This window comes from Paroedura picta, chromosome 1 (genome assembly GCF_049243985.1).
Source record: "Paroedura picta isolate Pp20150507F chromosome 1, Ppicta_v3.0, whole genome shotgun sequence".
NCBI lineage: Eukaryota > Metazoa > Chordata > Lepidosauria > Squamata > Gekkonidae > Paroedura > Paroedura picta.
In genome coordinates this window covers 165,434,450-165,462,218 of record NC_135369.1, presented here as the reverse complement: position 1 = coordinate 165,462,218, position 27,769 = coordinate 165,434,450, and the positions used below count along the sequence as shown (strand labels likewise).

At 45.3% G+C, this 27,769-nt stretch overlaps 1 long non-coding RNA gene across 1 annotated transcript; it reads left to right on the top strand.

The window, feature by feature from the left end:
- The first annotated feature begins 5,508 nt into the window (after positions 1–5,508).
- LOC143819929 (uncharacterized) lies at positions 5,509–21,439 on the top strand. The gene is made up of 4 exons (XR_013225178.1): positions 5,509–5,593; positions 9,310–9,495; positions 12,817–12,899; positions 21,216–21,439. It is a non-coding gene; the product is annotated as an uncharacterized LOC143819929 (long non-coding RNA).
- Positions 21,440–27,769: the final 6,330 nt, after the last annotated feature.

The window sequence follows — 27,769 nt, the reverse complement described above, 5'->3', positions numbered from 1 at the left end:
TAAAGCAATCAACAGTAAAAATGCCAATTGCAATTAAAAGTATAATTAAAGTATAGTTTTCCAAAAAGCATTTAGGTCTATTGGGAGTAGAACCATAGAGAAGGGGCCATACAGACCCACCAGTCCAACCCCCTGCTCAATGCAGAATCAACTTAAGGCATCCATAAGTATCTGTCCAACTGCTGCTTGAAGACTGCCAGTGAGGGGGAGCTCACCACCTCCTTGGGCAGCCTATTCCACTGCTGAACTACTCTGACTGTGATTCCCACCCCAATATCTAGCCAGTACCATTCTATGCTTAGTTGAAACCCATTACTGTGAGTCCTATCCTCTGCTTCTAACATGAACTGTTCCCTGCTCTCCTCCAGGTGACCTCCTTTCAAATTCTTAAAGAGAGCAAACCCCCCCCTCCACACACACCTTTCACAAATCTGACCAAGTGCCTAGCAACACAGGAAGAATTGTTTGTGTGGCACCCAGACATTGAAGGAGAAGGCACCAGATGAAATTTATACATTATTGGGTGTTCAGGGAAGGCATTGCTTAGGTGTAACCCTAGTCACCACCTGCCTTGTCCCATGAAGTACATCTTGGCAAATGAACAGATTCAAATGGGGCCAAGTCTGCACACAATAGATAATGCACTTTCAATGCACTTTAGAAGTAGATTCTCCTGTTCTGCACTGGAAAATCCAGCTGCCAAAGCACATTGAAAGTGCATTATCCTTTGTGTGCAGACTAGGCCTGGGGAGCAAGCAGTCATTTGGATCCCCAACCAGCTCTGTGAATGGAGCCCCCAACGGGCCCAAGCAGTCAGAAGCCAATGGGGCAGTGGGCTGCAAATTCTTTTACGACTGACAATGCACTGCTCAGTAAATAGCATCCCTCATCCCTTCTTTCAGTCATGTATTTTTAAATTGCCATGGATTTGTCTGGTGGAATATAATTCATTATGGCTTCCGAATTGTCACGCTTGTGCTCCTGCCATTTACTTGCCTGTTTCTTCCTTCTTTTAAATGTTTAATTGCTGTCTATTAGCGGGATTGCATGATGCCACATGAATGTGTGACAGATGAGCAGAATTCAAGAAAGCGAGAACCCATTCCAGATCTCGGCGGGAACAGAAATGCAGACCTCCCCTTAAAACTCCAGCCAATTTTCTCGTGTGAGTCTCTGGTGAATACTCACCCAAGGCTTGACATCAAGCATTGGCCACTGGAAGATTTAACCGTATCCGAGACGCTAGGAAACAGCAGTCGGTGCTTGAGAGCATGCACCATGGAGCATCGATGCCCAAGGTGCTACATCGGAATGTCCATGCTGTTACCAGGATACGGAAAGTTGCCTGTTTCATTTAAAAATGAAGCCTATCAGATATATTAATAAAATGTAACAAAAAAGAACAAATGCTGGCAGAACTTCAAAATGACTTGAGATTTATTGGTTTAAGCACAACTAAAGAATTAGATGTCCTCATGTGCATGCCACAGTCTTCAGCTTGTCACCTTCTGGATGTTCCCTCATTCATGGTGGCTCACCAAGCATCAGTGAGGGCTCCTCCTTTCTCAGTGGTTGATAGGATAAACTCCCCTTTGACGCCCTGAGGAAGTACTGTATGGTGGTTTTATTCAGCAGAACATTGAATGGAGTGCAAGCAAAGCCACTGATGATAAGATGTTTCAGAGGTCATTCATTCGGTGGGTTGCCATACATTGGAAGCAATTCGATGGCATAGAATCATAGAACCATAGAGTTGGAAGGGGCCATGCAGGCCATCTAGTCCAACCCCCTGCTCAACGCAGGATCAGCCCTAAGCATCCTAAAGCATCCAAGAAAAGTGTGTATCCAGCCTTTGCTTGAAGACTGCCAGTGAGGGGGAGCTCACCACCTCCTTAGGCAGCCTATTCCACTGCTGAACTACTCTGACTGTGAAAAACTTTTTCCTGATATCTAGCCTATATCGTTGTACTTGAAGTTTAAACCCATTACTGCATGTCCTCTCCTCTGCAGCCAACGGAAACAGCATCCTGCCCTCCTCCAAGTGTCAACCTTTCAAATACTTAAAGAGGGCTATCATGTCCCCTCTCAACCTCCTTTTCTCCAGGCTGAACATTCCCAAGTCCCTCAACCTATCTTCATAGGGCTTGGTCCCTTGGCCCCAGATCATCTTCGTCGCTCTCCTCTGTACCCTTTCAATTTTATCTACGTCCTTCTTGAAGTGAGGCCTCCAGAACTGCACACAGTACTCCAGGTGTGGTCTGACCAGTGCCGTATACAATGGGACTACGACATCTTGTGATTTTGATGTGATGCCTCTGTTGATACAGCCCAAAATGGCATTTGCCTTTTTTACCGCTGCATCACACTGCCTGCTCATGTTTAGTTTACAATCCACAAGTACTCCAAGGTCTCGTTCACACACAGTGTTACCTAGAAGCGTATCCCCCATCCAGTAGGCATGCTTTTCATTTTTCTGACCCAGATGCAGAACTTTACACTTATCTTTATTAAATTGCATCTTGTCCTCATTTGCCCATTTTTCCATTGTGTTCAGATCTCGTTGAACTCTCTCTCTATCTTCCGGAGTATTTGCCAGTCCTCCCAATTTGGTGTCATCTGCAAACTTGATGAGTAGTCCCTCCACCCCCTCATCTAGATCATTAATAAATATGTTAAAAAGTACTGGGCCTAGCACCGAGCCCTGAGGTACCCCGCTACTCACCTCTCTCCAGTCTGATGAAACACCATTGACAACAACTCTTTGAGTGCGGTTCTCTAACCAATTCCCTATCCATTTGACTATCTGAAAATCCAGATTGCAGTCCTTCAATTTATCCATCAGAACATCATGGGGAACCTTGTCAAAAGCTTTACTAAAATCCAAGTAAATGACATCAACCGAATTTCCCCGATCCAGGAAACCTGTTACTTGGTCAAAAAAGGAAACCAGGTTGGTCTGGCAGGACCTGTTGGAGACAAATCCATGCTGACTTCCTTGGATCACCAAATTGTCCTCCAGATGTTTGCAGATCGCTCCCTTTAATATCTGCTCCATTATCTTCCCCACAACAGAGGTCAGACTCACTGGTCTGTAGTTTCCCGGGTCATCCTTCCTCCCTTTTTTGAAGATCGGAATAACATTTGCTCTCTTCCAGTCCCCCGGGACATCTCCAGTCCTTAAAGAGGTTCCGAAGATGATGGACAAGGGCTGTGCAAGTTCTCTGGAAAGTTCTTTGAGTACTCTCGGGTGCATTTCATCCGGACCAGGGGATTTGAACTCATCCAGTGCAGCTAAATGCCTCTCGACAACCTCTCTATCCATGTTAACCTGCCACCCAGACACTGTCCTTTGGCTATGGCCATCTCTAGATGTGCCTAAACACTTTGACCTGTGGGGAAAAACAGATGTAAAATAGGCACTAAGCCTTTCTGCTTTCTCTGCATCTTCCGTTAGAGTTTGTCCATCTGCACCCAACAGTGGGCCTATTGCCTCCTTTACTTTACGTTTGCTCCTCACATAACTGAAAAATCTTTTCATGTAACAGACACAAGTTGCAGGCATTTTAGAAGGCAAAGAAGAGTTGGGCTAACCCCACGTTTCACTGCCTGAAGGAGTCTTAAAGCAACTTACAACCGCCTTCCCTTCCTCTCCCCACAACAGACACCCTGTGAGGGAGGTGAGGCTGAGAGGACAACACTACCAGAGCTGTGATGAGCCCAAGGTCACCCAGCCAGCTGTATGTGGAGGCACAAGGAATCAAACTTGGCTTGCTGTGTTAGAAGCTGCCACTTTTACTCACTACACCACGCTGTGGTGTGGAAATGCTGCTTTTATTGCTGTTTGGTGTTTTTAGTTATGGGCTATAAACTGCGTTCATGCCTGGGGAAAGGCACAGGATAGAGCTCATGTGGAATCCTATTTAGTGTGTCAAACTAGGATCTGGGAGACCTGTCTGAATCCCTGCTTTGCAACTGAAGTTTCCTTTTAGTCTTTAGCAGTCAGTTTTAAAGAAAAATGCTGAAAGTGACTGTGGGACGAAGCACAGTTTCATTTCTCTGACCTGCTGTTTCCTCCTTCCTTTTAGAAATGATCTTGGGTGTAGAACAAAGAAGCCTGTGGTGAAAATGGATATTTACTGAGCTCAGTTCCTGAATCCAGCCCAGAAATGTCACTGATTGCTAACTTATTTTCATGCTTATGCAGGTAGGTTTTTAGGGAGAAATCTGTCTGCTAGAGCAGTGGTTCTCAACATTGCTAATGGGCGACCCTTTAATCCAGTTCCTCATGCTGTGGTGACCCCCCAACCATAAAAGTATGCAAGTGTTCTTTCACAGAAATTAAACCAAAACTGACCAATGGCGTGAAGATCCATTGTTCATGATTGTATATAAATTGTTTTTTTTCCCCCCCTGGGGGTTCTAAGTTCAGTTCTGCCACTTGTCCCACCATGCTGATTTCACTCTTTTCTGATGTTCCAAACAGATGAATGTTCTATCTCGATCTACTCCGCAAGGCTGTTGTATGGATGGTGCCCCCCCCACACCAAGCTGCTCCCCTTGCCGTGGCCCCTGTGAAAGGGTCATTCAACCCCCAAAGGGGTCCCGACACCCAGGTTGAGAAACACTGTGATAGAGGGTGAAGACTAAAGTTTTTTCCTGCAGGTCTCAGAGGAAGAAGAAGAAGAGTTGGTTCTTATATGCCGCTTTCCCCTACCCGAAGGAGGCTCAAAGCGGCTTACAGTCACCTTCCCTTTCCTCTCCCCACAACAGACACCCTGTGAGGTGGGTGAGGCTGAGAGAGCCCTGATATCACTGCCTGGTCAGAACAGTTTTATCAGTGCTGTGGCGAGCCCAAAGTCACCCAGCTGGCTGCATGTGGGGGAGTGCAGAATCGAACCTGGCTCGCCAGATTAGAAGTCCGCACTCCTAACCACTACACCAAACTGGAGTAATGAGGGAGAGATAAAATGGCCAACTCTGAATTAGTAAAATTCCTGGGAATTTAGGGGCGGAGCCTGGGGATGGCAGATTTTGGGCAAGAAGGGAACCCAGCAGGGATATGGAGTCATAGAGGCCACCCTCTCAAACTACCACTTTCATTAAACTGGTTCTTGTCTTCCATTCTTCCCTCCCATCTCAGTGATGCAGTTAGGAACTGTGTTCAACTGGTGGTGATTCAGCTCCATGATTGGCAGCGTACCGATAATAGATGGCGATAATTCCGACGAAAACATTAAAAACTATGTGCGAAGTGTGTACCAAGTGTTATAAAGAACAATTATGAAGGAAGCATTAAGATTCCGGGTTCTGTTACAGTTTAATGTTTGGCTGTAGGGGTGTAACTTGTATATTGCATGTGCCTAATTAAGTGTAATGTCTGCAAGAACCTGCAGCTAATTAAGAAAAAAAGCTCATTTTCTCTTTTAAAGCGACATTCATAAGTGGTGAGAAGTTGTTCATTATTATTGCTTCAACATAATAATGTTTTGTTTTTGTTTTTTTCCAGAATAACCCCATGGTTGTGCAAACGCTTCTAAGAAAATAATTTCAGCCGCGTATGGATCCTTTGGGATTGCTTTGATTCCTTTTTAAGGTTAGTTTTGGAAAACTAGGAAGTAATAGTGCAACTGCTGTTAAACAATCAAAACCTCTAGTATCGCTCTGGGGCATTTTAGGTTTAGCAGTCCCATTGCGGTCCCTCGTTGCCCTGCTTAGCTGCTCCAGAAGGTCACAGCATCTAATATAAAAGTAAAAGCTGAAGAGGCAAGAAAACAAACAGCCTCCCCAAGAGTGTGAAGAAGGCTTCAGGTATCCCATTCAAGGTGTTCCTTGGGTTTCAATTTTCAGAAAGTAAGTTGGAGCATTGAGTCAACATCTCATAAGAAACAAGGATTTACAAGAGCCTACACTTTTTCCCTCTCCTACTATTTGCTCTTTTCCTTTCCTAAAAGCCCCCTTTCTGGATTCCTCATCTTCTTAACTTTATCTGCTTCCTTGTTTTCGTTTACAGAAAACTCTTCCTGCACATGGAGCTACCTGGGTGGCTTTCAGCCAGTCCCAGTCTTCTCTGTGCTCTCTAAGTCCCACTTGCTTCACAGGGTGTCTGTTGTGGGGAGAGGAAGCCATTTTGAGACTCCTTTGGGTAGTGAAAATCGGGGTGTAAAAACCAACTATTCTTCTTTGACTCTTTCCTTCTCTCCCCTGGCAGTTTCTTTTTGGGCTAACTTGCCACAGTTTTGGCTGCTGGACTGGGTGAGGCTCAATTGTACAGTAGAATCACAGAGTTGGAAGGGGCCATACAGGCCATCTAGTCCAATCCCCTGCTCTACGCAGGATCAGCCCAAAGCATCCTAAAGCATCCAAGAAAAGTATGTATCCAACCTTTGCTTGAAGACTGCCAGTGAGGGGGAGCTCACCACCTCCTTAGGCAGCCTATTCCACTGCTGAACTACTCTGACTGTGAAATTTTTCCCCCTGATATCTAGCCTATATCGTTGTACTGGAAGTTTAAACCCATTACTGCGTGTCCTCTCCTCTGCAGCCAGCAGAAACAGCATCCTGCCCTCCTCCAAGTGTCAACCTTTCAAATACTTAAAGAGGGCTATCATGTCCCCTCTCAACCTCCTTTTCTCCAGGCTGAACATTCCCAAGTCCCTCAACCTATCTTCATAGGGCTTGGTCCCTTGGCCTCAGATCATCCTCGTTGCTCTCCTCTGTACCCTTTCAATTTTATCTACGTCCTTCTTGAAGTGAGGCCTCCAGAACTGCACACAGTACTCCAGGTGTGGTCTGACCAGTGCTGTATACAATGGGACTATGACATCTTGTGATTTTGATGTGATGCCCCTGTTGATACAGCCCAAAATGACATTTGCCTTTTTTACCGCTGCATCACACTGCCTGCTCATGTTTAGCTTACAATCCACAAGTACCCCAAGGTCTCGTTCACACACAGTGCTACCTAGAAGCGTATCCCCCATACAGTAGGCATGCTTTTCATTTTTCTGACCCAGCTGCAGAACTTTACACTTATCTTTATTAAATTGCATCTTGTTCTCATTTGCCCATTTTTCCATTGTGTTCAGATCAGTAGTGAGCCCACATGTGGGGAGCACCTCATTTCCCCCTGGATCCCTCTTTCCACACTCTTTCCTCTTTGCTTGATCTCATATCTTCCCCTTTCCTTGCTTCCTTTTCTTCTACCCACCCACCCAAGCAAGCATCTTTATCTTTGCCTCCTCGTTTTCAGCTACATTTGTCATTTATATACTCCACTTTCTTTCTCCACAATGGGAACCCAGAGTAGCTTACATCATTCTCTTCTCCTACATTTTCCTCACAACAATCCTGTGATGTAGATTAGACTGAGAGTGTGTGATGCCGATTGGGTCACCCAATGAGCTTCCATGGCAGAGTGGGGATTTGAGCCTGGAAACTCTAACTGCTACACCACACTTCATTTTGTGTGAGAGGCCTGCTGTTGAACAAGCTGCCAGGCCTGGGTGAGTCATGCAAGTCATGTAGCACAGTGGTCCCCAACCTTTTGGAGGCTGGGGACCGGCAGGGCAACTGCCCGCCCGCGAATGCCGCGCATCAAGCATGCGCGGCACTTTCGCGGAGAAAGCCTGCCGGGCTCTGGGCTGCTGGTGCTGGAGGCCCGGCCGACGCTGCAGGGCTTGCTGGGCGCCGGCACCCGCTTGGCCGTGACTGAGCTGCGGGGCGCCTGCGGCGGGGACAAGAAGGAGCCTTCCCTGCCTCCACCTCTGGTGTCGAGCTGGGCACGCCCGGGCGAGCGGTGGGAGCGGGCCAAGCGGAGGCCCCTTGCGCCCTGGGACGCCGGCAGCGCGCCCGCTGAGACGCTCTGGGTGAGCCACGGCTGCTTGCACTGCCTGGGCCTCTTCCAAGGGGAATGGCTGTCGGTCCGCAGGCAGGCCGAAGAGGAGCCCGATGGCGCCCCGCAGGATGGCCCTCCTCACCTGGCCACCGTGAGGACTCTCGAGGCCCCAGGGGACTGCCTGCTTCGCGACACCGGCCCCCGCCGAGCCACTGCCGCTTCTGCCTCCGAGGAGACCTTTTTGCACGAGAAAGCGCTCATCCCCCCTGCCTTGGCCTTGATTCCCTCTCCCCCTCTCCTCCCGCAGTAAGAAGCTTCCCGGGCCGCAAGCTTGCGGCCTGGGAAGTTTTTTACTGCGGGGGGGGGGGCGGGGAGAGGGAGCCGCGGCCCGGCACCAAGGCCTTCACAGCCCGGCACCGGGCCATGGCCTGCAGGTTGGGGACCACTGATGTAGCATCAAGCTGCCTGCTGGTGCTGCCAGGCCAAGCCAGAATAAGTTCTCCCTCAAATTCCAAAACAATCCTGGAAATGGCCCTGAATAGAGAAAGGAACAAACCAGCTGACAAACTAAAGTTTGTCAGGGATTTTGGCCGGTTTGTGATTTGTGAAGTGATATCCACAAACTGAAGAACTTCCATGAAAAAAACATGGACTTCCAGGGGGCCACACTGAGAATTACAGTCAACCTAGCCAGCTGGTCTCTCGGGGATTTACTTGGATGGGACTATAGCCAGCCATCTGTAAGAAAGAAGTGTCAATTATTAATTGATGTCTCAAAAGATCACATATATTTACATCCTCTCCCTGAGCCAACTGGGAAGGGCAGGCTTTAAAAATTAAGTTAATATGATGATGATCAGAAGTGCTTTAGAAAAACTACTAATATGACTTTCTCAAGACTTATAAGCAGCTTTCATTTATCTTAATGTCCTTAATGTTTATTTTGAGCCTCCAGGGAGAGCGGTATATAAATATAATGAATAAATGAATAATTGAATAAATGAATAAATTTTCTTTGTCCAGGGACATATCAATATGAGAGAACCCCGGAAATTTAAAAAACTAGCATTCTAGTTTCCCCCAATTAATATCATACCAGACAAGGGGGTAAGAGTAGAACCACCTGTGTCTAGTATGATATTAGTTGGGGGAAACTTGAATGCTACTTTCTTCATTCTAATTATTGTTTTTATGATGTTGTTTACCCATCCGGAACTGTACTGGAAGGGTGGGATACAAAATAAAGATTTATTTGATTGATTTCTCAATAGATCAGATACATTTACATCCTATCAATGAGTCAACTGGGAAGGGGGGGCTATAAAAACAAATTTATTATTGTTAATAATGTTATTATTGTTATTATTATCAGAAATGCTTTTGAAAAAATACACCTAGGACTTGCTCAAGATTCCTACTTAGATAAGTAGCTTTCGTTTATCTTAACATCCATAACATTTATTTCCATTTTGCAGGAGCAAATCCATATGAGGGAATTGTCAGACCTAGTGATCAAAATCAGGCCTCGGCCAAAGCTTGACTGAAATATTGGTTGAACATGATGTGCTGCCTGTGACAGGTAGAGCACAGAAACATACTCCAGAGGAACCAATCAGAACAGTTCTATGAATCAACTGATAGGAGCCGTGTATTGGAAAAAGGTAAGATCTAACAAGAATAGATGGTTAGTCAGAAGAAGCTGGGTTTGTGACAGGTTAATTTAACAGGAATCTGGATTAAAGATCTGAGGACATGGGAATGGTGCATACAAAGGTGTTTGGCCTGGAGAGTAACACTGCATCAGAGAGCTGCATGGAAATGTAAAAAATCAGAGAGATTTTTCTGAGGCATGAAGCCTAATACTCCACAACTCCTGGGTCAAATTTAAAGATTTACCTCAGTTATGCTCCTGTTTACTTTTAAAAGAGCCTCTTGTGGCGCAGAGTGGTAAGGCAGCTGTCTGAAAGCTTTGCCCATGAGGCTGGGGGTTCAATCCCAGCAGCCGGCTCAAGGTTGACTCAGCCTTCCATCCTTCCGAGGTCGGTAAAATGAGTACCCAGCTTGCTGGGTGGGTAAACGGTAATGACTGGGGAAGGCACTGGCAAACCACCCCGTATTGAGTCTGCCATGAAAACGCTAGAGGGCGTCGCCCCAACAGTCAGACATGACCCGGTGCTTGCACAGGGGATACCTTTACCTTTGCCTTTTACTTTTAAAAGCAAACTATCTTGTGTCTACCGGTTTATGTCAGTTATCAATCCAGGCTTGGGTAAAGGTAAAGGTAAAGGTATCCCCTGTGCAAGCACCGAGTCATGTCTGACCCTTGGGGTGACGCCCTCTAGCGTTTTCTTGCTGGGATTGAACTCCCAACCTCATGGGCAGACAGATTCAGACAGCATATCGCTGCCTTACCACTCTGCGCCACAAGAGGCTTGGGTACATTGTTTAAAAAAGTGGGAGAATCAGATTGACATGTAAGATCTATGGGAAAACATCAAACATTGAAACTTTGTGGGTTTTTCCGACAAGTTTTGAAATAGCCTGAAAAATACTGGAGATACTGGGATTAGAGTTGGGTGCTTCAGCTATCACGGGAGCCCGAGCTGGCCAGCGCCACGGAGGGGAGGGGTGGCGCCCACACACAGGTGCAGAGCTCTGCTGCTGGCACCGCCCCCCCTCCACACCATGGTGCTGGCGGCTTTAGGCTTCCATGATCGCTGAAGCGACCGAAGCGCACCGAAGCTCCCAACCCTAGCTGTGATGCAACGCTGGAGCGTTATGCTTGCGGTCTGCGGCTGTACTGTATGGCGTATGGCTGAATAGTGATGTGTGCACTTCGTACTCAGCCTCCTGGAGGTTCACAGCTCGTTTCCCTCTATCCAGTCGACGTTCACTTCCATAACAGATTTCCATTGCATTTTTCATTTCATTTGAGAGGAGGGGTCATGCTTGGCACATGGTGTGGGCGTGATCGAGGCATGGTAGACGCATGATGGAATTTTCCATGAGTGAGAATTTGGGAAATGGCCTGGCTGGGTCCAGAGATGGATGCTGATGGGCTTAAAGAAAGTAAACCATCATGTCTCAATAGGTCTAGCTTTGGGGCAGGGAGTGAATTCTCCTGGCAGATTGGTTTAGGATGAATCACAGGTGAGAAGACAAACTTTGCTTTGCTGGCCACTTGATCAGCAATACAATAGGGAGGAGGGGAGGAGGGCAGGATGTGTCTCAGACTTCAGCTGTCACGTCGATTCTGTGGCTTAGAACAAGCTGTAGAGAAGATGGAGTCTGGCCCAGCTGGGGCTTGGCATATGGACACAGTGTCTGGCTTTGCCATAAGCCTAGATGGTTGAGGGGTGCCACTGGTTGTTTGGGAAAATATGCCTATCTATTGAGTGGGGTCCAGCCACACATAACAGATCCACTCTTGAGCACCACTGACTTTCTCCTCTCTTCCCTCCCATTAAAGCCCAAAATGCCTCCTGAAATGAAGTCCCTTGAGATCTCCAGTCTTTCAGAAGTAGCATTTTAGGAGACAATATTAGACTGCAGCTGGAGATGAGGCATGATTGGAGATCCGTCCATCTTCTGGTGGTCCCATTGAATGACTCTTTGGTCCTCTTCCTCTTCTTATCATGGATATTCTTTAGAAAGTTCATCTGTAGTGTTAGTGTTTTGATATTCACGTTGGCAAAGCAGCAGAGAACAACTGCTTATGTGCCCCGATCTTTCACGTTAGACCAAAGTATCTCACCTTTATGAAGTAAGTAATGAAGAGAGCCTCTTGTGGCACAGAGTGGTAAGGCAGCAGACATGCAGTCTGAAGTTCTGCCCATGAGGCTGGGAGTTCAATCCCAGCAGCCGGCTCAAGGTTGACTCGGCCTTCCATCCTTCCGAGGTCGGTAAAATGAGTATCCAGCTTGCTGGGGGCTAAACGGTAATGACTGGGGAAGGCACTGGCAAACCACCCCGTATTGAGTCTGCCATGAAAACGCTAGAGGGCGTCACCCCAAGTGTCAGACATGACCCAGTGCTTGCACAGGGGATACCTTTACCTTTACCTTAAACATTTAGAGCAGGTAATACAACAATCCGATGCAAAGTTATGCCCTCCAAAACACATTAATTTCAATATGCTCTGGCTGAATTAATTGCATAGGATTGCATAATAGACTTGATTTTTTCCTTCTAGAATAATAAACGTGATCTCTCCTACCAGAAATGCAGGCCTTTGAAATATGTTTTCGGTCCTGTTTGGTTTCCAAAGGAATTAACTACCCTGAATTCTTTCACTGTGCTGTCGTCTTAAAGATCGTCTTGTCCGAAGATCATGAAAGATTTGGACTCCAAGAATGATTGTTTTTTTTTTTTACAAGACTGTGACATGGGTGTCTTCAATTGTCGCCTGCTGCCTATTCAACATCCAGAGCTTGTACTCCATGATGCAGAGCACATAATGTTTTTAAAAAATCCATCTTGTCCTGTGATTTGGCACTTGAAGCCCTCTTATTTTTTTTTCCCCTTTTAAAGCACAGTGATAGACTTAGAGCAAGAATCAGAGCAATTGTGCATATTATAATTGAGCCAGCCAAAGCATTGTGCCTTTTCTATGGCGCACTACTTTTAAATAGAAACACCATGCAAAACAAAATGTTTTTAAAGCAGCTGAAGCTGGCATGTTGAAAGAGAACAGTTAATACTATCTCACTTTGTTTCCTCACAGGTTTGTATTCAACATACACCACCAATCCCTCCCCCCCCCCCCCCCCCGCTTAAAGGCCATTTTCTAAACTGCTCTTATTGTCAGGGCTGTGACTAATTTGGCTGCATGTTGCATACAGATTTTATTTGGGTGAATGTTTATATTTTAAATGAATTCTGTACTATATTTTAGAGCTATGTCAACATGTTCAGTTCCTCCCTCGTAGCTGTATATTTGCTATCTTTTCTTAATTTTATAATACTGGTTGTTCTCCCTGCAGGGGTCATCTCATGTCAAGAAGAACTGTCAATTATATGTTGGTGCGGTTCACAGTGGACTACTTCCTAGGAAGGAGAAGGAGAGGTAAACAGAAGAGCCCCATTGTTTTCCGTGGAGCAGGAACACAGACCTAGGAATGCCTGTCCCTAGCTGGGACCTGTAGCTCACCTGGAATTGTAGTACATCCCCAGGCAACAGAGTTTGATTCCCCTGGAGAAAATGGGTGTTTTGGAGGGTGGACTCCATGCATGATCCTTCAATGGGATCTTTCCCTACCCCAAATCCCACCCCCAAAGTCTTCAGGTATTTCCCAACCCAAAGTTAGCAGTCCTACCCAGGGCTGCTCTTGCTGCTGAAATGAAATAGGGTGTTACACGTCTCTACTTCATTCATTCATTTTTATTCATTTCATTTATATCCCACTTTTTCCTCAGTGGGAACAGAAATCAATTTACATCATTCTTCCATTTTACCCTCACAACAAGAATCCTGAGAGGTAGGTAAGGTTGACAGGGCCTGCAAAAGGGAGCTCTTCCACCAGGCGTTTAGTTGAGGCCCCCAATCCTCCCTCCCTTGTACTCATGTGACAGATCTGACCAAACATGGGCCTGTTAGATTGTTCAATGTTAGAATGTTATTCTTCCCCCTGCCGATCTGCCCCCATTCCACCTCGGCCGAATGCGCCCGCACGCCACCATTACCCCCTTTGCCTTCCGGGCGGCTGCTCGCTGCAGCGCCGCCCACCCAGGAAGGCCCGGCCGCCGTCATCCTCGCACCGACTCACACCGCCGGCGCCATGTGCAGCGACGGTGGGTGGCAGCGTGGGCCGGTTCCGCCCGTGTGGGCCGGGGCCAGGCTTTTCAGAGGCTGGAGACGGTGCGAGGACAACAGCAGGCAGCCCTTCCTAGGCCTTTCTCAATTATTTAATCCGCTCCGCTAGGAGCGGGTTAAAGATGTTATTATATATGGAGTTAAACCTGAGCCTTCGGGGAGGGTGATATGTTGTTGTTGTTATGTGCGAAGTCGTGTCCGACCCATCGCGACCCCATGGACAATGATCCTCCAGGCCTTCCTGTCCTCTCCCATTCCCCGGAGTCCATTTAAGTTTGCACCGACTGCTTCAGTGACTCCATCCAGCCACCTCATTCTCTGTCGTCCCCTTCTTCTTTTGCCCTCGATCTCTCCCAGCATCAGGCTCTTCTCCAGGGAGTCCTTCCTTCTCATGAGGTGGCCAAAATATTTGAGTTTCATCTTCAGGATCTGGCCTTCTAAAGAGCAGTCAGGGCTGATCTCCTCTAGGACTGACTGGTTTGTTCGCCTTGCAGTCCAAGGGACTCGCAAGAGTCTTCTCCAGCACCAGAGTTCAAAAGCCTCAATTCTTTGACGCTCGGCCTTCCTTATGGTCCAACTTTCGCAGCCATACTTAGCAACTGGGAAGACCATAGCCTTGACTAAACGCACTTTTGTTGGCAGGGTGATGTCTCTGCTTTTTAGGATGCTGTCTAGATTTGCCATAGCTTTCCTCCCCAGGAGCAAGCGTCTTTTAATTTCTTTGCTGCAGTCCCCATCTGCAGTGACCTTGGAGCCCAGGAAAATAAAATCTGTCACTATCTCCATTTCTTCCCCTTCTATTTGCCAGGAATGGAGAGGGCCGGATGCCATGATCTTTGTTTTCTTGATGTTGAGTTTCAAGCCAACTTTGGCACTCTCCTCCTTCACCCGCATCAACAGGCTCTTTAGTTCCTCTTCACTTTCTGCCATTATGGAGGGTGGTATATAAATGTAATAAATAAATATAAATAAATAAATAAAAACGATGCTTTAAATGCGAAGAATTGGATTTTCATCTTAAAATGTTCAGCCAGACATTGTCTCTTCTTTTAAGGGGAGGGCAGGGAGAACGTGTAACGGAGAACAGAGTTCTTAACTCTAAACTGTCACCTTAAGGATTACATTTTATCTGAGCCGTTCTTTCCCTCTTTTTTTGTGAGATCTTTTATGATAATACTCAGTGCTGGCAACAACTTTAAATTAGAGGTTGCATGTGATTGAAACGAGCTAATTCACTTTATAAATGCAGATTGCCGAAAAGAAATGGCTTTCTTCAGGTCCAAAAATGCATTTTTGTCTACCTTAATTAGGAGAATATGTAAAGTAAGCATAGAGAAAATAGCTTTCAATCTGCCATAAAATGTAGTGCGACTGGTTTATAAGATTACCATTAACAACAAGAAACAGACCATTAAGGGCTATCATACATTATTCAGTGCATGAATATATTATATGTGAAACGCAAATCTGCTAGAAAGTCAATTGTGATCCTTTTCAAGTTAGGAGCTGCAGAAGAGCTTAGACGTAGCAAACATGACTTGGGCAAAAATGAAACTTTTGTGGCCCACCTCGGGAATCCAGTATAGACAAGAATGCCAGCGATTGCACGTTAAACGCAACAGGAATCATAGCGATAAAAGAATTTCAGTGAAGGAACTTTAAAGCTATTTTAACTTTCATTGAGAGTTTGACAAAAAGACTTATGAGAGATACTGCCTTGTAAAGAATAAATGGCGGTACTTAATTATTAAAAAAAAATCCTTACAAATCATTGTAAAAATAAAAACACATAGACCTAATAAGGCATAGATTACAGAAATCAATATTAGACTAATTAATATTATGCTTAGATTGTCTATCAATATTTAATTAATATTATGCTTAGATCTACCCCAGTGGTTCTCAGCCTTCCTAATGCCGCGACCCTTTAATACATATCCTCATGTTGTGGTGACCCCCAACCATAAAATTATGCATGTGTTCTTTCACAGAAGTTAAACTGAAACTGACCAGTGTGTGAATATCCATTGTTCATGGCTGTATATAAATAGTTTTTTTCCGGGATTTCTCAGTTCAGTTCTGCCTCTTGTCCCGCTGAGCTGTGACGCCACCTGGAGCGCCTGGCGGGAAACTGCACTGCACTGGAGGCACTGCTGAAGCGGCCGGTGGCTGAGCATGGGCGCCTGCAGGAGAAACGGCAACAGTGGCGTCGCCCCCTTGGCTGCTTGCCCTGCCACGGCCCCTGTGAAAGGGTCGTTCGACCCCCCAAAAGAGGTCCCGACCCCCAAGTTGAGAACCACTGTTCTACACAAACAGTTACCTACATCTTGGTAGATAAGATTACAATACTGTAAGCCTCTAAAATATTTCACAAGCACTTTACCATCTCCCCATCTGAGGAAGTCATATAGTCCTAAACAAATGCAAACAAGACCCAGGAATATATATATTATAACAGAATTTTATAAGTGTAATAATTTTAACAATTTTCACAATGGCAATGCCTTCATTTCAGAATCGTTTAATTAATACGTTTTACTGTCACCAGTGTTTTGTATCTTCTTAACTAATCCTTCTTAGGTTAAATATCAGTTTTCCTTTAGATGCAATTTCAATTCCGCCTGGTTAGCAGTACCTTTATCACCATGAACTACCTTTATCTCCCAGCCTTTCCTGTATGTGTAGCATAGGCTGAATAGCTGGAAGATAGCTGAGGGCTTCTCTTGGGGGCTTTTCGCACGCCTTCAAAATCGCACAATGGTTGCCAATTGAAAACGCTACTAATTTGCCGTTATGCACAACGTCGTTGACAATCTGCCACACACCTGAAACCGATCTGCAAAAAGCGCTTCCTTGTAGCGCTTTCGGGGAAATCCCCAAAAGTGGATTCACCCTCTGGAAAGCGATACACTCCTGCAACCAATCTGCAACACTAGCGAAAAAGACCTGTGCGTTAACATTGTTGCGGTTTCTACAAAGTCCCTCCCCCTGGCTCTATCCTCTGATCTTCCGGCAAAGCGATCGCCATTTATTTTTTCTCCGAGCGAGCGGGGATAAACGCACCAGTGAGCCTCTTTCTGTTTAGAGGCTTCCCCGGCTTCAGTCCCTCCCCTTCAGTCACTAAGCACAAAGAACAGAAAAGCCCGTTTGCTGATGTATTTTCCCTTTATTTTTTACACATTCATTCAGCCAAAAATCGGGCCCGTGAGAGGGGGGGGATTTTTTTTTTTTCACTTGGAGGGAGCGTGGCAACGATGAAATGACAGCTCAAACACACCAGGCAGCTGGATGGGTATCTCCGTTGCAACGAATCAACACAGATTCGTTGCAATGGGTCTGTTTTTGTTTTGTTTTTTAACTTTCTTAAAGGGAAAGGAGCTGTTTGTGAGCATGCTAACGGCTGCCCATTGGCTGCTTGACGGCCAGGGGTGGGACGAGCTTGGCAATAGCGCTTCCTTCCTAGCGATTTTTGCCGAGACAGGAAGCCTGTGGGAAACGCTACAAAACGCAACTGGATTCCACTACAAAGGCAGGTATGCATAACGACGAATTCCACTATTTTAAATGGCGATTTTTCATTCAGCAACCAATTTGCTACAAAGATCCCGGTGCGGAAAGCCCCTACGGATTAGAGTCCACTTTAACAAAATGACTTTTAAGAACACAGGGAGGGAAACAGAGAACTCAGAAAACAAAACAAAAAAGAGCACAGTTCCTTCCTAATTCCAAAATTGCAAGGCTTCTCTCTGGTCTCCAAGCCTTCCTGGTAAGATAGGACAAGTATTCCAAGGTTTATTATGGGAAACTCTAGTCCCAAAGTACACTTCTTCACTGGTCCTTATTTTAGGGTTTGATTCCCCACTTCTCCCCCACAGGCAGCTAGCCAGTTGAGGGACCTTGGACTAGTCATGGTTTTCTTAAGAGCTGTTCTTATAGAACAATTCTCTTGGAGCTCTCTCAACCCTAGCCACCACGCAGGGTGTCTGTTGTGGGGAGTCGAGGGGAAGGTAGTTGTATGCCACTTTGGGTCTCCTTTGGGTACTGAAAAGCGGGGATTAAAAAGCAGCTCTATTTGTTTTTTTCAGCAGTCCGTTGGGTGGGTTCTCTCTCAAAATGTTTCCCCAGGGTCTGAGGGGCTTGCATTCAGCTCCTCGGAGTGAAGTTCGACACTTTTAGAGCAGGGTCCACTCAAAGATACGCATTTGCTGTGCATAATACAATAATGTCTTTCTCTATTTCATTCGTTCCTGATGACCTTTGCTTCATTTTAAAATGAACTGTCTTTAAATCATCTACCTTAGAGCCATTTCCTACGTAAACACAGGCTTTTGCATGGGCCCTGGGCTATTACACGATGGATTGATCTTCGTGTGTTATCACGACTAGCTCAAGCAAAGAGGGCTTATCACTTTATTTGCTTCCAACGCTGCTGTGGAAAATGCTTTGTCAAAATATTGTCCTTGAGCCCAACTCAGAAAATAACCAGACGCCATGAACAAAGAAATCGCATGCAGTCTTGCAATGCTGGCAGGGATTGCACCGCAGATGGCATGTACGGTTCGCACCCGTCAGTATCCGAGCAGACGCACCAATGGAAGAGCCCCCCCCCCCCGCCTCCTGCTTGCACAAGATCTTGGGAAACCTCTAGCACTTTCTAGAGCCAGAAATTGGTTGCACAAGAGCTTGCAGAAGCAGTAAAACATGTGAAGTTTCAATGTTGGATTCTTCAATTTGGCTACCATAGTCTCTCTTCCCCTTCCCTCCAAATCTTGCATTTCTGCTTTTGTGAGATCCAAAACATTGGTTATGTTATAAGTCAAATACCAAGGGCCACTATCTGTTTTCAGCTTGGTGAGCCAACTTGGGGTGTGAGCCACCTTGGTGTAGTGATTAGGAGTGCGGACTTCTAATCTGGCAAACCGGGTTTTATTCTGCGCTCCCCCACATGCAGCCAGCTGGGTGACCTTGGGCTCACCACAGCACTGATAAAGCTGTTCTGATCGAGCAGTAATATCAGGGCTCTCTCAGCCTCCCCCACCTCACAGGGTGTCTGTTGTGGGGAGAGGAAAGGGAAGGGGATTGTAAGCCGCTTTGAGACTCCTTTGGATAGAGAAAAGTGGCATATAAGGACCAACTCTCCCAGTCTCTCACTCTCCAAAACGTAACTTTCTGAGCTGCCCACAGAAGTTGTTTCAGGATATGTGGATGGAAAGATGGGGAAGCCAGTTCAAACGCACTCTGTTGATTTCTGACATTTAGAACATGTTAACCTATCGTAAATTAATAGGTCATGAAATCTTTGGCTGTAAACATTGCAATCAATGTGGTTTCCCCCCCCCTCTGATTTTTTGCAACTGCATGCCCAATATAGAATTTTGTTCCTTGGTTGAGTATACATTCACTTTCTAAATAGTTACCTTTTTTTCCTGTACCAGAATGTTTGCACATCTGCCATGAAGCTTCTTTCCTACAAGTTCCTTCCATTTGTGGGGAACATTACTCATTTCTGCTCTCCTATCTCAGACACTTATTGATGACTTTCTGCTGCTGCAGCCTCGTTCTGTTTTCCTGGGCTGTGAATTGTCTCCGTCTCTCCTCTTTTTACAGTCTTGCCCCTTCTGTCTCTCACTGTTTGCATCCATTTCCGCCCCCTATCTTGCATCAGTCTATTGATTTCCATCCTCCTGCAGAAATTTGTCCCCATCCTTCCTGTCACAATGCTCCACACCCATTGGGGATATTTAGCTTTGGTTTGTCCAACTGTAAACGCCTGTCAAAGTGTCTGTCAATGCCTCAACATTCTGTTCCTTGCTTTAGTCTTTGGCCAAACTTCTCCCAACAATTTTGTTTCCCTCTGTGAGAACATCTTTTGCTGTCTTTCGGCATTAGGAATGTCATTTATTTCTCTGCATGTGTTCGGGAATGAAAACAAATGTGCTCCGTCTTTTCAGTTATCTATTTTCCTTATTTTTAAAAAAGGACATAGCCAAAATCTTCTGGCTGCATTAATGATAAACAGCCTGCACTTGCTATATTATTTGGAAGTAGCTATTAACCACAATGCTTTCTTTGCTTATATTCATAGTCAGAGAATCCTATAGCTGGAAGGGGCCACACAGGCCATCTAGTCCAACCCCCTGCTTAATGCAGGATCAGCCTAAAGTATCCAGGATAAGTATCTGTCCAGCTGCTTGAAGACTGACAATGAGGGGGAGCTCACCACCTCCTTAGGCAGCTGATTCCACTGCTGAACTACTTGGACTGTGAAAAAATGTTTTCTGGATATCTAGCCAATATCGTTCTCCACGTGGTTTAAACCCATTACTGCAGGTCCTTTCCTCTAATTCCCAATTTTTTAGAATTGTATGAGAGAGTGGGATTTGGAAGCCAACCATATGCCATTTTAATAAACTTATACATTGGAATTTGTTACATTTCTTTTGTGTTTGTTATTAATTCCAAAAGGGACTGTTTTGGGAGTAATGATTACACTAAAGATAATTAGAGAATTGATAGGAAAATCAGTATTGTCGCCACTGAGCTCGAAGAACCATAGCACAAGGAAGAGCAGACTGGCAAAGCAAGGACATTTGATGACACAAGGAGGGTAGGCAGGCGGAAGCAGGAGGATCCGGAGGCAGGTATGCTTCAATGGACGATGAAGTATGGAGAGCAGCAATCATGCAGGGAGTGTGTAGACTGTAAAGCTGTAGTCCCCAACCTTTTTATCACCGGGGACCGGTCAACGCTTGACAATTTTACTGAGGCCCGGGGGGGGGGGGTGTAGTCTTTTGCCGAGGGACGTCGCTGCCGCCTGAGCCCCTGTTCCGCTTGCTTTCCCTCCGGTGCTCCTGACTTCCTGCCGCCCGCTGGGGGGCGCTGCCAGCAGCAGCTGCGCAGTGCCAGGCCGAGGGGGAGCCCCAGCCATGGAGAGCACCGGCGGCAGAGTGGCAGGGCAGCCCCCGAGAGAGCTGCCAGGGAGGAGGACAAGGAGGAGCCACTGACTGATCAATAGACTGGGACCGGTCTCTGGACCAGGGGTTGGGCACCACTGCTGTAAATTAAAACTTGGCACAGTAAGGCAAAGAGAGTGGAAAAATCCTCCACCATATCTTTTAGGACTGGAATACTTCACACATGTATGTGACCCTAGTGGAAGAGCAGATTGCTGGATTTCAGGGAGACACTGGGCAAAGTAGATAATTTCTCTTAACAATGCTTATGCTAATTAGAATGAATTGTGTGTGGATCATGAAAAGCCATGGGTGGTTTTAAAAGAACTGGGTGTGCCACAACAGCTAATTGTTTTGATATGCAACCAGGGCCTATTCTGCACACAATAGATAATGCCCTTTCAATGCACTTTAGAAGTAGATTTTCCTGTTCCGCACAGCAAAATCCAGCTGCCAAAGCACATTGAAAGTGAATTATCCTTTGTGTGCGGAATGGGCCCTACAATCTGAGTAAGACAGATTAAAGACAGAATACAGAAAAACAGAATAATTTTCAATTGGAAAGATCCCAGACAATAATGTATTGTATCTCCCTATCTGTTCCATCTATATGCAGAAGACATCATAAGGAAAGCCGGACTATATATAGATGAAGGTGGACTGAAAACTGGTGGAAGGAACATTTACAGTTTGAGATATGCAGATGACACCACACACTGACAGAAAATAGCAAAGAGCTGAAATGACTCCTCCTGGTTAAAGCAGAAAGTGCCAAAGCAGGATTACAGCTGAACATCCAGAAAACAATAATGACTCCTGGTGAATCACACAACTTTAAGGCTGACAGTGAATAAACTAAAATTGTTCCAAGATTTTCTGTTCCTTGAGTCCAACATCAGCCAACAGGGAGACTGCAACCTAGATATCAGAAGGAGTTCATGCCCCCCCTTCTGCCAGGCTGAGCCAGGTCAGTGGGCTATAGCCTTCGGGGGAGGGTGGTATATAAATAAATAAATAAATAATCCTGCAGTGGGGGGGTCAACCCATCTGATTGGGTGGAGAGCAGGACTTTTGCACTGCTTGGATATTTTGCTTGTTCTGGGAGTTTCAATGGGGTTTTATTGAAGAATAATTACGTGGTAATCTGCTACGAGCCACTCATGGGAGTGGTGGGCTATTCATTCATTCATTCATTCATTCATTCATTCATTCATTCATTCATTCATTCATTCAACTTCTTACCTGCCACTCCCATAAGGCTTGTGGCGAGTTACAAATGTCTGTATAAAAACCCCAATAAAATACCCATTTAAACCACAGACAAAAATACATCAAATAAAAACAACAAGATGCGGCAAAACTATTAAATCCTCTATCTGCCTTATAGAGATGGTAAAACCATTATGTCCCCAATTCTGTCCCATAGAGAGGGCAAGGAAGGGCAGATGACTCCAAGTCTGCCATATCACTAGTACGGTCTTTGTCCCAAGGGGGGTCAAACAGATCTTCCTTAGCGCGCTGGCCTCAACCATAAACCTGGTTGAAGAGCTCCATCTTGCAGGCCCTGCTGGAAATCAATGAATGGCTAAAATGAATGAATGAATTAATTAATTAATTTTATTTATTTATACTTTTATTTTTTAATTTAATTTTATTTTATTTCTATACCGCCCTCCCATATGGCTCAGGGCGGTTTACATATAACATCACAGGGGGAGACATGGAACGAGTCAACATACAACATAGTCAATATACGACAATAACAACCCAACAGAGGTTCTAAACAACAACTTCAGTGATCCCAACAAGAATGAAATTTCTGGGAAGCGCAGCTATGAATTGGTTAGAAAAATCCTTATGAATAAAGATGGTCTCCATTTCTATGGTGGTAATTCCGTAGTAATTCATACTATCAGAGTCTCCATTGCTATGCACAGATGTGAAAGCTGGACATGGAAGAAATCTAACAAAAAGAAAGCTGATTTCTTTGAAAAGCAGTATTGGAGGAGAGGTTTATGGACATCACAGACTGTCAAAAAGACAAATAAGTGGGTTTGAGATCAAATCAGGAATGCACTAGAAGCTAAAGGTAAAGGTATCCTCTGTGTAAGCACTGAGTCATGTCTGACCCTTGGGGTGACACCCTCTAGCGTTTTCATGGCAGACTCAATACGGGGTGGTTTGCCAGTGCCTTCCCCAGTCATTACCATTTATCCCCCAGCAAGCAAGCTGGGTACTCATTTTACCAACCTCAGAAGAATGGAACGCTGAGTCAACCTTGAGCCGGCTGCTGGGATCAAACTCCCAACCTCATGGGCAGACAGCTTCAGACAGCATATCGCTGCCTTACCACTCTGCGCCACAAGAGGCGCCACAAGAGGCACTAGAAGCTAAAATGACCAAAATGCGACTAGTGTATTTTAGACACATTACGAGAAGACAAGTCTCACAATAATGCTAAGAAACTATGAAGGCAGGAGGGAAAGAAGAAGACCCATCCTGAGATGGACTGACTCAATAACAAAGCCACGGCCCTCATTTCGCAAGATCTGAGCAAGGCTGTCAAAAGAGTTATTAATTCATAGGGTGCTTATGGAGCTCACCAATTTATAGGGTCACCATAGCTTGGAAGCGCCTTGATGACACTTAACACACACCTCATGTGGAGATGCATCCCCATATGTTTTGTTACCAGATGTCAAGGTCACCAGTTGTCCCAAGTATTTCACCAACCGGCTCTGTATTTTTTGCTGAGGGGCATCAAACTAATTTCTTTGGCTCTCACCCTTCAACCTGCTGCATTCTACCTGCAAAATCCACTAGGCACCGTCAAAATTTTTCTTGTTCACTCCAACCATGATGCAGCCCTTGACGCTTTGAAATCCACTATGTTTTGGTCCCCTGGGTAAGGGTTGTTTCTTCAGTGGTGGCAGTTAGAGCAGGGGTAGTCAACCTGTGGTCCTCCAGATGTCCATGGACTACAATTCCCATGAGCCCCTGCCAGTGTTTGCTGGCAGGGGCTCATGGGAATTGTAGTCCATGGACATCTGGAGGACCACAGGTTGACTACCCCTGAGTTACAGGAACTCTTGTTAGGATGAAAATGGCCTTTCCCCTCAGCCAAGCAGCACCAGCAGTAAACGAGTTGCTAGCTGAAGTTCCCTCAGCAGCACTTGACACATTGGTTAAGGGAGAAATCTCCCAGTGCAATTATTGTTTCTGAAAAAGCTGATCCACAGCCTGGGCTCTACAAATGGTGCCATTAGCTAGCTTTTCTGTTGTCCTCTGGAAATGCATTACAGGTCATTAGCAACCGGGCTATGATGCAGTTAATGAAGGGCAAGAGTAAAGAGCCAGTTAAAGGTCTTTTGGAAATAATACAATATTCAATATAACTGAGAGCTCATTGTTAAGCTGTCATCACCTCTTTGGTCTCCTAGGAAATGTTAGTAGTAATTTAGAAGATGAATTTGGTTTTTAAAACCCGCTTTTACTACCCAAAGATGTCTTAAAGCAGCTTACGGTCACCCTCCTTTCCTCTCCCCACAACAGACACCCTGCGAGGTAGGTAGGGCTTAGAGAGCTCTGAGAACTGTGACTAGTCGAAGGTCACCCAGCTGGCTGCATGTGGAAGAGGAAGGGGGAATCAAACACAGTTCTCTTAACAACTACAACTGTGGTTCCCGAACTATTTTGGACTAGCACCCCTGAATCAGCTCAAATGTCTCCTCCATGTGCAGCCATGTGGGTTGCCAGCCTCCAGGGGAACAGAGAAAAATAATCAATAATTGGCAGTGCAATAAAGTTTGTTTTCAATAAACAGACATGATCACATAGCCAATTATCAAATTGTTTCCCAGCTTCTACTATGTCGCATCAGCAGGTTTTTGTTTTTGAACATCATGGGGATGCCTGGAGATCTTCAGGAATTACAACTGGTCTCCAGAGGCAGCAGTCCCCATGGAGAAAACAGGTGCATTTGAGTGTGAGCCTCCTTTCTCCAGCTTTTTGGATGAAGAGAGGGCAGGGGAAGGCAGGTGAGATGTGGAGATCTCCCAAAATTACAACAGCTTTTACCTGCAAAAGGCAGTCATCCCGAAGGAAGACTGCATGGCATAGAAATGCAGGTGCCAGCATCCAGAAGGGGCCTGAGGATCCTCAGATGACAATATTGGCTGCTCTGAAGGGATAACTCCAGTGAGGTCCCTGCCCACAAAAAAATCGTATCCACTTCCAGCTCCAAAGCCAAAGCCTCCTGGTATTTCCCAACCCAGAGCTGGTAACCCTCCCTTCTCCCATTGCAAACCTTATGAAGTACACAACCACCTCTCCATCTCCTTGGATTGCTCTGAGAAGCCATTACTCAGAAGGTCCATATTTAGAGAAAAAGAATCCCACAACAGTCAACGAGCAAGTAAAAAAAGACTTACACCCTCCTCCTGCAGCTGCTTCTTCTGCCTGTGCTCTAGCTGCATCTCTTTAAGGCAGAAACAATTAGTAAACCTTGGTGTAGTGGTTAAGAGCAGCTGCTTCTAATACGGCAAACTGGATTTGATTCCCTGCTCCTCCACATGCTTAGAGCTCTCTCAGCCTCACCTACCTCACAGGGTATCTGTTATGGGGAGAGGAAGGGAAGGCTAATATAACCTACTCTGAGACTCCTTTGGGAAGGGTCCTGGCCTCTACCTGGTGGAATGAGCTCCCAGAAGAGCTAAGGGCCCCACGGGATCTTTCGGGGTTCCACAGGGCCTGCAAGACAGAGCTCTTCCGCCAGGTTTACGGTTGAGGCCAGCATACCAGGAAGATCTGGACCCCCCTCCTGGACTATTCTACGGGCAGTTGAAATTGTTCTCCATGCCACCCCCAGAGTTAGCTTTTAGGGGGGTATTTAAGTTGTGTTATATCGCCGCATATGTGTTGGATGTTGTTTTTTGTCACGATATTGTTGTGATTTTTATTGAATGTAACCCGCCATGAGCCTTCTGGGAGTGGTGGGCTAAACGTATAATAATAATAATAATAATAATAATAATAATAATAATAATAATAATAATAATAATAATAATAATAATAATAATAATAATGGTATAAAAGCCAAACAATGTCTTCCTCCACATGTCCTGGGTATAGGTGGGTAGTGAGCTGTTTCTGGGCAGGAAACCCCCCCCCCGAAGGTGTGCACAGGCTGTGACAAGAGCTAGCTAGTTAGCTTGCTCTGCCCCCCCCCCCGCTGGTTGGTCCTCCTTGGCAGAGGTCTCTGTTTCTCTTGGTGGCAAACCCCCAGGGAGGGCCAATCATGTAGGGAGTGAGCAGTCAGTTTGGCTTTTATAAGGTTTATACTGGTGATTTGTCAGTAACTTTGCACCCTTGCATAATGGGAAGGATGGAATCAAATGAAACATTGCCCTTTCTGCACCATCAACCATTTGCTGATCTTACAGAATTCTGGAAGCTGCCATTCCCGATGCTTCTTTGTAGCTGGCAATGCTAGATCACATGAATGTGTTCACCATTTGATTGCATTTTAATGGAATGTCAAGTGAAGGCTTGCATGTATTATCCATAAATTGCAAACACTAGCTGTGAAAGGGAGAGAAAAAAAAATCTGTCTCTATAGGCATCCTCTTGGCTTAATCTAGGTTTAGAGCTGTCCCTTCACATTTAGGAGGGACGTTTGGTGCTTGAGATGCTAGTTTTGCGTGCTGGTTGAGAGGTTCAGGCAGGCGGATGGGAGCGTGACTGAAGAACGGGCATGGTTCCGGGTCATTACTTCAGAATACTCTGTCTTCAAAATGAAACATGCAATTTTCCCTTAGGAGGAAACCTACAAAACAATCTGAAATTATCTTCAAGTTATCCTCACGCTATTTCACTTTTCAATATCTATATTTGTGGCTGTATATAAAAATGCCATCCCAAAAGCATCAGTGTAAATATTACTGGCTTATATTTTAAAGATTTCAACCTTCCTTTTATCTCCCACAATATTTATGTCCCCGGGGTTCCGCTTCTTTTAACTTTCTGACAGAATGAAAGATTAGAGGTTTTTATTCCTTTTTGTTGAAAATGTTGCTTGAAGTAATAGAAGTGTATCTCCTAATCACACCTTTAAGTAATTAAACAGATTAGATTTAGAAGCCTCTCAAACTAATCTTGAAGCTATGAAATGAATTAAATTGTGCTTTCTTTTGTGACTTCATGCTTGAATAAGCATCTTCTAGGTAACAATGTACGGAATTAACTATAACAGTACAACTTGGGGCAGGGGAAAGGGATTACTCAATTGTCCATATAGAATCTCATAAATTGTAGGTCTCATTTAATAATGCCATTATATGAATTATGATAATGAGAGAACTCCCAATTACATGGCATGAAGACCTCTAGCCATTCTTATTTTTCTCTACATGAGTATACAGAACATTTTGATATCTCTGCATCGGATCCTTTTGAGGTATTCATAGAGTGAAAGGAAACAAAAGACTGGGAGGTCTTCAGCAAGCCCTTGTAGGATTGTCAATTATTTTGACTGAGTTTGTTGGCTTTCAATAACTAAGTTAAGGCACGTGTTGCTTTTCTGGCGGTGGTAGTGATTGTGTACACCAATTCACCTTCTTTCTTTCTTTCTTTCTTTCTTTCTTTCTTTCTTTCTTTCTTTCTTTCTTTCTTTCTTTCTTTCTTTCTTTCTTTCTTTCTTTCTTTCTTTCTTTCTTTCTTTCTTTCTCCACACAGACCGTTTATGCACTGGGAACTTCACTGCCCCAGCTCCCAGCTCCCATTCAGGAGCACAAATTGGGGACAGATGAGGTGCACCAGGCCAAATGCCCCCCTGTGTGGGTGCAGGAAGAGGTGGGGCAACCTGCCATGACTAAAACTCCAGCCTGCAGCCCGGCATGAAACCTCGTGCGTAAACAGTCATAGAAATGCTATTAATTTTGAAATTTTTCGGGAGGTCTTATATTTAGTAAACTCGTCAGTTTCACCATCTTACAGAGTTCTCCCAGCTTATCAAGCCAGTCTATCATCTTGGGTAATTTTGTGTTCTCCCAATACTGAGCCTCTTGTGGCGCAGAGTGGTAAGGCAGCCGTCTGAAATCTTTGCCCATGAGGCTGGGAGTTCAATCCCAGCAGCCGGCTCAAGGTTGACTCAGCCTTCCATCCTTCCGAGGT